Genomic DNA, 11,424 nt, shown 5'->3' with positions numbered 1-11,424 from the left:
ACATCGACTTGACTGGTTCTTCTCCTGAGGAGTGCCATGAGTTTATAAATTACTCGTACACAGATACATGAGCTTCAAGCAATAGATCAAATATGGGCATAAAGATTCTCCAATCTTTTTATTTACCTGTGTCCAAAATGTGGACAGTTCTTAATGATCCCAATCTAAGTTTTAACCCCTTCCTAATGAACCTCACTGACTTTCTGACCATTCCCTGTGGGTTGAATTCTCTCCGGATTGTTTCAGGTCAGTTTCTCTCGGGAGAACGTGTCACTGTCTTGATGATGCCACAATGCTCTCTCATTGCCCCCGGCCACGTTAACCATTTCATGTCCGGCTGTTTCTCAAGGAGCTGCATGTGTTTGGGACCCTCTCTGCAGTGCAGGTTCACCGTGAATTTACACGCCATTTCTTTCATATATAACATATTACATCTGCACATCCACTGATAGCCTGACATCACGGCACATATTAACATTCAAGTGCATTTATCAAAATGGATGTCTGTCTCAACATCTCCCCATGTGGTGCTGATCTGTCAGGTAGTGACCAGATTATCAAATGTGGTTTTCTCAAACAAAATTAAAACAAAACCAAAATGTAAGTGTTGCAAAGGAAAGATATCAACTTCTTCAAATCATCTCAACATTCCTGGTTTTAACTGCAATATAGGTGGATACTAGATTGCAAGGTTCTCCTGAACTACATGTTTAATTAATTATTCCAGTTCGTTTATCATCTTGAACAATATATTCATTATTTTCTTTTTAAAATTGGACCTTCCTTAATGCATATAAACTTGCAGGGTCGTTAGAATTGAACAATGACTAACATTTGTTCTAAACAGAGCCAGCATGACTTCAGAGGGCTGAATGGTCTTTCTCTCTGTTCTACTACACTGACTGTAGTATCCAAAGAGAACAGGATCGGCTGCTCCAGTTTCTCCAACCAACTGAAGTCCTGAATCCCTGATGACATTCCTGTAATTCCAGTCTCAAACTTCTGTTGGAACTTAACATCTTTCTGCAAAGGCACAGCCCATATTTGGGCTCCTTTCTACAGAGATAGAATTGAAAAGGAGGAAAATGTTGTTTCACTTATTTGAAACCAAAGTTTGACTCCACTGGGAGTACTGTCAACATCTGTCATTGCCATTTGGACAAAGGAAATAGAGGCACTGGAAATGTGTCACACAGATTCAAAAAGGCATCAGAACTGAAAACATGTAACCCTCAGGCAAGTCTGGGGAGCTTTTCTCTAAAAAAGAGAAGACTAAAGGATGATCTGATGGAAGCCTTTAAAATGATGAAGGGCTTTAAAAATCCAATAGTGATTTTATGAGAAACCTCTGTACCCAGTGACAGGCCAGAATGTGCAATTCACTCCAAGGGCACGAGATGGAGGTGAACAGAGGAATATATTTAAGAAGTTGGATGCATACGTGAGGGAGAAAGGAATAGCAGGATCTGCTGATGGGGGAGACAAAAGGGGAGGATGTGGAGCATAAATAATGACGGAGACTAATTGAGTTGATTGGGCTAGAGACTCAATGGAACAAAGACAAACATATTTACTTCTGATCTGATTGGAGTAGTGAGGAAAACATTATTTCCTATCCAGGACAAAATAAATTTACTTCATCAGCTTTTGGGGATCATTTCCTTGGGAACGTGCAGTCCCAGGCTCAAAGAGTATCAGCTTCACTGGAAGCAACGTGGAGAGAGCGGCCAGTCCAGCAGAAAGAAACCCTCTGACCCTCCCACTTTATTCACTCTCAGAATGAACATGGCTCAGTCTTGGATGTGATTTTCCCTCATTTTCAAATCAATTCATGGGGTACAGTATCAATGTCTAGGTCAGCACTTATTGCCCATCCCAGTTGTCCTTCTTGAGAAGATGGTGGTTTCTGGGACTGCAGTCTTTGAGGTGTAGGGTCACCCATAATGTTGTTTGGGAGAAGTTCCAGGATTTTGAATCATTGAGAGTAAAGGAACAGCCAATATGGAAGATTATGATTTTCAAGTCCCAGTTGTTTCAGTGACTCCATTTGATCTTCATGTGATGGTCATTTTGAGATTTCTGTCTGCAAATCTTCCCTTTCTAATATCCTGTTGATGAGAATGGTGTACAGTATGGAGAAGAGCATGCAGGTGCTAATTGTCCCATGTAACTGCTTCACTTGTTTTTCTAGACAGTAGATGCTGTGTGTTTGTAATGTGCTGTCTCGCAGCATATATAATGCGGACTAACAGCAGATCCAACTCCTATGATCATTTGTGAACTTTCTTATACTTCGACAGACTGGATGACTGAATGAATCCTTTCCCTCACTCAGAACATCTGAATGGCTTCTCCCCAATATGGCCTCGCTGGTGTATCTGTAGGCCAGATGAATCTCTGAACCACCTCCCACATTTGGAGCATTTGAATGGCCTCTCCCCTGTGTGGATGCGCTGGTGTTTTACGAGGGCAGATGACTGGGTGAATTCTTTTCCACAACCAAAGCATGTACATCGCCTCTCCCCAGTGTGAACTCGTTGATGCATGTGCAGGCTGGATAACTGAGTGTATACTTTACTATACTCCAAACAAGTAGATGGCCTCTTCCCTGTGGGAACTCACTGGTGTTTCATCAGGGTGAAATATTTGCAGAATTTATTGCCATTGGGGGAGGTGATGGCCTGTGGTATTAGCCAGTTAATCCAGTTAACTCCTCATTGAGAATTTTACATCCCCGCTGTCATGGAGCTTTTCATTCCATGACGTGACCCACACTACACCAACTATCATCACCGTTTCTACATTAAAGAATACACAGCTATTTACATATATCTGTCAAAGAAGAGTGAAATTAGTGTCAGAGCACCGCACTAATCAGATACAAATTTTCAGCAAGAAACAATGGATTATTGTTGATGGTTGTTTTTGTCACTGATAATCTGTTTCCAGTGTTGTTTCAACAGGCTCTGTGCAAGGTCACGTGATATATGTGACAGACGTAGAGACATTGTAACAGGAAGAGGCCAGTCGGTCCTTCCAGCCTGCTCCACTATTCATTTTGATCATAGAGATCACCCAACTCAGTACCCTGTTTCACTTTTCATCCCATATACTTTTGTCCCTTGAGCCCTAAGAACCATAACTAACTCCTTCTTGTAAAAATAATCAATGTTTTAGCTTCAACCGCTTTGTGAAGCACAGAATTCTTCAGGTTCGTTGTTTTCTGGTGGTGATATTCACCTCACCTCAATGCTATATGGCTACAGCTTATCCTCAAACTGTGATCTCTGGTTTTGGACTCTCCAGTGATTGGGAACATGCATCTTTTGTTTACCTTGCCTCGTCCTGTTGGTATTTTATAGGTTGTTTGGAAAGGTCCTTCATTGGCCTACAGATACGTTTAATGATTTGTAGATCAATATCGGAGGCATGATTAAGAAGTTTGCAGGCAACACAAGACTTGGGAACTTCATTGAAAATGAAGAGTGTCGGTGTAGTCTGCAAGAAGGTATCGATGGACTGGTCAGGCGAGCAGAAAAAATGATGAATGGAAATAAGTCCAGGAAAGAGTGAAGTGATGTGTTTTGGGGAGATCCAACAAGGTAATGGAATGCACAATTAAGGAAATAATACCGAGAGATGTGTGGGAAATTTTGATGATGGATATGTGCTAAAGGAGTCAGAAAGATTTATGGGGAGAGGACATTTTTTTCAGACAGAAGGTGGTAGGTGTATGGAACTCACTGCCGGAAATATATGAGACAGAAACACTGAACTCATTGAAAACCTCTCTGGATTTTCCACTCGTGTTCTATAATCTGTAGATCTACAGCTGCAATTGTGGAAAATGGGCTGAGGTAAGTGTTCTGTTTCTCCTTCAGCACAGAGACACTGGACAGAGTGACCTCCTTCTCATCTGCATGTTTCACAAAATTTTCGAATAAATTGATGTCAGTGAGAAGGCATCTTTACATAATTGATCACTGGCTGATCTCAGTGAGTTGATGGCTCTCTCTTAACAACTATTTCAGTCCTTCATTGTGCACCTTCTCAACGTGTCTTGTTGCTGTCGTGTGGAATGAACATGTGAATATTTGTCTCGTTCAGTGAGCCATCACTAAACAGCAGGCAAAAGCATTCCTTGTGAAGTGGGAGCGAGCTGGACCCATTAACCAGGGATCGGTGTTTTCAAATGGTCCTATGCTGTTAACATTTTCTCCAATGATCCACGAGATCAGATACTCTTGTATGCTTACCTGCCAGTTTCATTTGTTACATCGACAGTCATTTTCCACAAGCTAACAGTAAACCCTTCAATCTGAATGCAATCTCTCAAACTGTTTCTATTGCTCATTGGATGCTGTACATCATCCGATTGTGCAGACAGGGGCAGTTTCCCAATACGCGTTCTCTTGTTCAAATGCAAAGCACTGCCTGCCAGAGGAAGGAAATGGCTGAACACATCTGGCAATGGACCAACGCCGGTCCAGGAAAAAGGGCAGAGACAGCAGTGTCCTGGGAGCACTGAGTCAGAATGGGAAGCAGATGTTATTGAAACAGTTTGCTGCCTTTTCTCCCGAAGCAACAGGGAATTTACTTAGTTTAGAAAGAGCTATACTAAGTTTGTTGTTAAAACTGTTGCATTGACGATGCCTCAAAACCCGGGCAGACCCAGGCTGCTTGCCTTCCATTTTGTCAAATACCCCGATCAGTTTTTCGAACAGAGCTGCGCTCAATGATGTCGGACTCCCTGATATCGGGGTTTGGGCCACAGGGCTCGTTGAGGCAAACATAGCGCAGCAACACACATGGAGAAAGTGAAAACAAATATGTTGGATGTTTGCCCACGCAATGGGAAAACAACCACCTTGCGGAGAGGCGTGGGCCCAGTGGCATTATCGCCAGACTATTCATTCGGAATCACAGGTATTGTTCTTTGAATTCAATAAAATTCTTCAAATAGGAATCAAACGTCGGGAAAATCCCAACCCAACAGACTTTCGAGAAGGAATTAAATGCATCACTAAGCAACGCAAATCCCGTCCAGTGATCTGAGCTAACCAACTTTCCGCAATCTAACATTTAAAACACAACAGCTCAGTTCCTTTGCAATTTTCAATGAGTCATGTGGAATAATAAGATGCACCTTTAAAAACCATGTTTTTTTTTGTAATAATAAATCTTAAGTGCTACACCTCTCTATGCAACTTCATTACAACCAAAGACAAGCAAGTAGAGGCTGCTACCCTCCTAATTCCTTAGTCAACCCAATCTTGTGAAAGGATGCTGGTCCCATCAACCCGTAATCAATGCAGCAAAATTCTCTGTGCTGTACAATCTCATTCGTACTGCAAGAAAGGAATTTACTGTTTCTGCTCTCAGAGCTGAATTGGTTTAGCCAATATCTTGCTCAGCTCCCTGCTTCCAGTAAACACTTCAATCAGGAACAAATCTATCAAATTCTTTACAGTCCAATACAGACTGATGCTGCAAACTTGCAGAAGTCACACATTTCCACTTTCACTGTTTCAATCATTTGACGACAATGTTCAAAAAGCTCAATGAGATAAATCTAATTCTATTTCGATCATTGGAACGACTTGTAGGAATTTGCATGCGGGAAATTAAGTACTATGAAACAGATAAACAGTTTTTTCTGGATTTTATCACAGCACAGTGTCAGCGATACAGGGAAGGTCATCGAGCGAAAACATCACCTCCGTTTCTCTCTCCTCATATGATCCTTCTCCGGTTGAACATTTATGCTAATCAGTTGATAATTGAGGCATATCCCCCGGCTACGGATCATTATCCGAACACAGAGCGATCTTCTCCAATAAATTCTGTTTTGATCAACGACTTTTTTCCCACAGGCTGATGTCAGCATCTCAAACAGCCGGTGCACCGCCTCCTCCCCTCCGCCTCATTTGTTGTGTCAGAGCGCACAAGGCTATGGGCCAAGTGCTGGAAACTGGGATGCTGAGCCTCTTTCCGTGTTGTAAAAGCACGATGATTCAATCATTTTGGAGGAGAAAGAACGCCAGTGGAAAAAGAAAGCCAGAAGCTGTGTCATTAAGAAACGATGCAAACGACCCTACAAGTATCCCTGGTGGTCTAGTGGTTAGGATTCGGCGCTCTCACCGCTGCGGCCCGGGTTCGATTCCCGGTCAGGGAATCAAGTTTTATTGTTCTTGATAGTGGCAACAGCAAAAGCAGCGCAGCTCTGACCGGATTCCTTTCAATGTCTCAGATCAGTTAATGTCCCCGAGAACATCAGAGTCTATGTTCCAGCTTCTTAAAGAGAGGAAAGGTACCTTAAGTGTCACTGCTCAGTCAGACTACTCACCTTTGTGTTGTGTTGTTAACAGGGACATGAGCAGTAATAGCAGTAACATTCACAAGATGAACAACCAGCAACGATAATCACCATCGCCGCTTCATCTCAATAGTCTCCCCTTCCTGTTCTGGTGAGTTTCAATGCCAAATAAAACATGTTTGTCATCAGGAAGCAGCCATTCAATTCGATCACCACTGATCTGAAAAAAAATCTCAATTCCGCTTTCCTGCTTTTCCTCCATAACCTCAGTTAAACACGAGCCTAATCACAACATTGTATATTACTGTCAGCTTTCAGAAATTTATTTAACTTTAATGACCTGTGCATGCTTGCAGTAAATTGAATAATATGAAATGAGCTAAAAAGCCCTTCCCGCAATTCAACCCAGTTCAGAGTCAGCCATATGAGAAAGTTCAGAGAGCGAAAACGTTACCTCCATTTCCCCCTGCACATATTCCTCTCCTGACGAGTTGAATATTTGCAGCATTTTTCTTTATAATTGAGACATTTTCATGGACAGATCGTCCCACAAAGCACAATATCTGTGCTGCAGAAAACTATTTTGCTTCAGATTAAAATTGCTGAGTAACCTTTCGCACAGCCCAATGCCCAATAATCCCTGCTCCATGTCAATTAAAGCTGCTCCGGGTGAGGTTGGACCTCACAGCCTCGGCATTTCACGCGCCTCTATACCGTCATAGAAGGACTACACTCTCACCGACTGTGTCACTTCTATCTGTATCACCCTGGTCACTGTCTGATTCAGCATTGCATTCTCTCATCCTTCTGCACATCATCCCCGCGGCTCTATCTCGGTTTTGTCACATTGTCTTGGCTCATAATACACAGACTATCCCGTTAGCTATTGTCACAGCATATGTCTGCACGCTCATTGCCATCCCCATTTCCGGTTATATTTTCGCAGCTGGGTCACTGAGTCTCTCTGGTTCCGGGCGTGGGAACTGGGATAATATGGTCGTCTGCAGCAGTGGTTACTTCCTTGTGTGAGGGAACTGGTGAAGTAACCAATGCTAAACTGCATTGCTTTTGATAAATACATTACAACAACAGCCTGCAATATTCCTGAGTCTTTGATATTTTGTAGAAATCTATCAATCTCAGTCTTCAACTTAGTCAATGATAGAGTCTGGGAGCATCGAAGTTAAAGATTGCAGCCCACTCTGAGTTCTTACACGTCAGTCCACTGTTCGCCAAGTATTCCCGTTGTGTATCTGGTGCTGCTCCTAACACATCCTCAGCCATTGTTCTTATCATGCTTTTTAATCACGTCTTTTACTGTGTTGCTGTGATTGTATAGTGGTTAATATTCTGCGTTGTAGCCACAGCACCCTCGGTTCGAGTCCGAATTACGGTAGCCGTTATTCTTCCCCATTTTGCTCCTTGGGACTCGTCATTCGTTAAGGAATTAATTGATTTGCATGAAAATATTCTCCGAGGTGGTGGTGTTATTCCCTCAAACACTCCCTCTCTCACATGTCTGCATTTGATGTATCAGAATTCAAGCCTGCCTCTTCTTGCAGACATTTCTCCCTCCCACTATCAGTAACCCTATTTTACGTCCTTCCTCCCACGTTACCGAGGCACTGCACAATCTAACACTCGCTGCACATTGACACATTGACAAGTGCGTGTTATTACTATCTCTCCTCCCATTCACGATGGGACATGTCACAGGAAGGACGGTGCTGTATGAACCAGTGCCGGACAGATTTGCAGCTCCCGGGGAGACAGATTATCATTGCAAGTGCCAACACGTGCTTTCTGCAAGGTGCACCTTGTGTCTGTTTTGGAATGAAAGCGGTTTGATAAATTTGTTCCGGATTGAAGTGTTTACTGGAAGCAGGAATTTGAGGAAGATACAGGGTAAACCGATCGAGATTTGACTGAAGAAACAGCAAATAGCTTTAAAATTTTAGAGTAGATTTGTCGCTCGAGTTGTGGATGTTGTGGTTGGTTGTCTCGCCGAGCTGGTTCGTTGTTCCGCAGACGTTTCATTAATCTATTGGTTAGCAACATCAGTGCAACCTCCGATGAAGTGCTGTTGTGTTTTCCCGCCTGGCATTTAAACTCTGGTGTCTGTGGAGCCGGATTACCTCACTTCCGGTTTTCTTTGCAATGGAGTGCATTTGGGGTCGAGCTCTATTTGTTTATTGATGGCTTTCTCAGTGGAGTACCAGGCTTCTTGGAATGCCCGTGCTTGTCTCTGCTTTGCCTGTCCCAGGATCCTGGCATTGTCCCAATCGAATTGGTGGTTCTCCTTATTCATGTGGATGGAGATGAATGAGTATTTGTCGTGTCTTCTTATTGCCAATTGATGTTTGTGTACCCTTGTGATTAATTTCCTTCCTGTTTGTCCAATGTACTGTTTGCCGCAGTTTTTGCAGGCAATCTTGTGTATGACATTGGTCTTGTTCATAGTGGGAAGTGGGTCTTTGTTCCGGGTGAGCAGTTGGCGTAGTGTTGATCTGGGTCTGTGTGCTCCTCTGATGCCCAGTGGTCGTAGGAGTCTTGCAGTCAGTTCAGACGTGTTCCTGATGTAAGGTAACTTGATGAGTGTTTCGGGCCGTGTAGTATCTTCCTGGTGTCGTTCGTGTGATAGGCATCTTCTGACCCACTTTTTCGGGTATCCATTGTTTCTGAATACTTGGAAGAGGTACTCTTCTTCTTTTTGGCATAATGCAACATCTGTGGGACAACGAACCAGCTTGTTGAGCTAACCAACCACAAGAAGATGGTATGTCACTGCCTCTAAGCATTGTGCTGTAGCGAGGCAAATATTTCGCTGTTCATCAGAATTACAGACAGGAAATTCATTTTTCCAACATGATGGGAGTCTTTACATAACAGGGGTTATGTAAGTTATCCTTTCACATGTATACTCCATCTCGTGTCTCCTGAGCACTTTATCTGTCATTGTACATGCATTGAAGGTGCTTTCATAGAATCCCTACAGTGTAGAAACAGGCCCTTCGGCCCAACAAGTCCACACCAAACCTCAGAGCATCCCACCAAGACCCATTCCCCTGTAACCCACCTAATGTACACATCCCTGAACACTATGGGCAATTTAGCATGGACAATTTACCTAACCTGCACATCTTCGGATTGTGGGAGGAAACCGGAGCACCCGGAGGAAACCCACGGAGACACCGGGAGAATGTGCACACTCCACACAGACAGTCGCCCGAGGGTGGAATCGAACCCAGGTGAGGCAGCAGTGCGAACCACTGAGCCACTGCGTGTCTGTTTGCCTGACTCTTTCCTTCTGGGTGGTGTGACGCAGTGGGATTGTGAAGCCAGAGTCAGGCTGCAAAAACGCGTGCTCAGCTTCAAAAGTGAAGGAAAACAGGCAAAGAAAATTGAATCAGAGATAGTAGGAACTGCAGATGCTGGAGAATCCGAGACAACAAGGTGCAGGGCTGGATGAACACAGCAGGCCAAGCAGCATCATAGGAGCAGAGATGCTGACGTTTCGGGCCTGGACCCTTCATCAGAAAAAGAGTTTTCTTTTCTGAACATTCTGAAATATCTCCTTAAATCTCTGCTGTCGCAGCTGTACTGAGCCAACTCTTCACCTATTTTTTTCATTTCACATCAGTCCTAATTTTGATCTGATACCATTGCACTTTTAAGGTTTGAAACGATCTTCTTGGATCCAACCTCGCTCCTTCAGAGTAAATGTAACACTCAGATCACCACTGAGACAACAAGGTGCAGGGCTGGATGAACACAGCAGGCCAAGCAGCATCATAGGAGCAGAGAGGCTGACGTTTCGGGCCTCGACCCTTCATCAGATCACCACTGCTGAGTTGCACCATCACTCTGAAAAAACAGCTACAGTCCAAATGACAGACTCTTTGCCACTAAGCACAAGTGGGGATTGAACCCACGATCTTTGGTTTACAAGACCAACGCCTTCCCACTTGGCCACTGTGCCCTGCTTTGCATGTCAATTAAACTGCTACACTCTATCAGTTTGTTAACGATGAGTGAGTTTGTTTGAAATTGTTGGAAAAGTAAGATAAACTGACAAATTACTTGATGTTAAAATACACAACGATATGATCAAGAGAGAACAGTAAATGATTGAGATCAGTCAAATTTGGAAAACATTGTCAACGATTTGGGTCAACCCATACAGGAATCAGATTGCAAAAACTAAATGTGAAATTCTTGCTGCAATTGTCTTGGATTTAATGAGCACACAACTGCAGATCATTGCAGTAACGATTTCCTAGCACAGAGAAGGAAAGTTCATTGGATTCATCCCAGGGATGTGAGTACTGTCCTCCAGGAGCATACAAATAATATCAGTCAGTGCGCTATAGAGTTTAGAATGATGAGAGATGGGGAAAATGTGTTCATTCACAAAATAATCATTGAGTAGAATTCAATACAGAGAGGCACAAAGTGATGCACAAACGGGACATCTACATAGAAAGACGATACACAATAAATAGGAGGTTCTTTTTTTCAAAAAAAAGTGTCGATTTCAGTTTCACTCTGACATTTGGTGAAGGATATAAACTGCCCTTACCCAGTCTGCAATGGAAGTGACTCGAGCCCCACAGAGAGGTAGTTGAATATCAGTTACCTTTCGAAATAGCTGAGAGTCAGTCGGGTCACAGGGATTTAGGGATATTGGCGTTACAAGCCATTCCCACATTCCATGAAAGTGCCAAAGAAGCGAGTCAAGAGCTTTTGGTCCCCATACAGACGATGTCCATGATGTGGTTAGACAATAATTTGGGTTAGTTGAGTTTATAAATGGAGAAATCGCATTAATTAAACGAATAGATCATCGTACAACTGCAATGTCTGCAGTTCAGTCTCAGTTCGAGCAACATATGTAATCCTTGTCCTTCCTCTTCACAAAACTATAGAGATTAGAAAAGACGCAGACTATTTTGTCAGGATGGTGGACAGGATGCAGGATTACATTCACGAGATGTTGGAAAAGTTGGAAAAGCTGCACCTGAGGTCAGGAAAATTGGGAAGTAAACTAACGGAGATTTCCCTGACGATGCGAGGTTCAGTGTGTTTATATATGCGGAACATCCCCTCTT

The 11,424-nt window shown here is 43.1% G+C and overlaps 2 non-coding genes across 2 annotated transcripts; one reads left to right on the top strand and one right to left on the bottom strand.

The window, feature by feature from the left end:
* The first annotated feature begins 6,103 nt into the window (after nt 1–6,103).
* Nucleotides 6,104–6,175, top strand: trnae-cuc. The gene has a single exon. It is a non-coding gene; the product is annotated as a tRNA-Glu (tRNA).
* A 4,048-nt stretch (nt 6,176–10,223) lies between these two features.
* On the bottom strand, nt 10,224–10,295 carry trnat-ugu. The gene has a single exon. It is a non-coding gene; the product is annotated as a tRNA-Thr (tRNA).
* Between the last annotated feature and the right edge of the window lie 1,129 nt (nt 10,296–11,424).

Source organism: Rhincodon typus, unplaced genomic scaffold (assembly GCF_021869965.1).
Source record: "Rhincodon typus isolate 14 unplaced genomic scaffold, sRhiTyp1.1 hic_rhity00004505, whole genome shotgun sequence".
Taxonomy (NCBI): Eukaryota; Metazoa; Chordata; class Chondrichthyes; order Orectolobiformes; family Rhincodontidae; genus Rhincodon; species Rhincodon typus.
The sequence above is the reverse complement of the archived record's forward strand: the minus strand, read 5'-3'. Positions and strand labels throughout refer to the sequence as shown.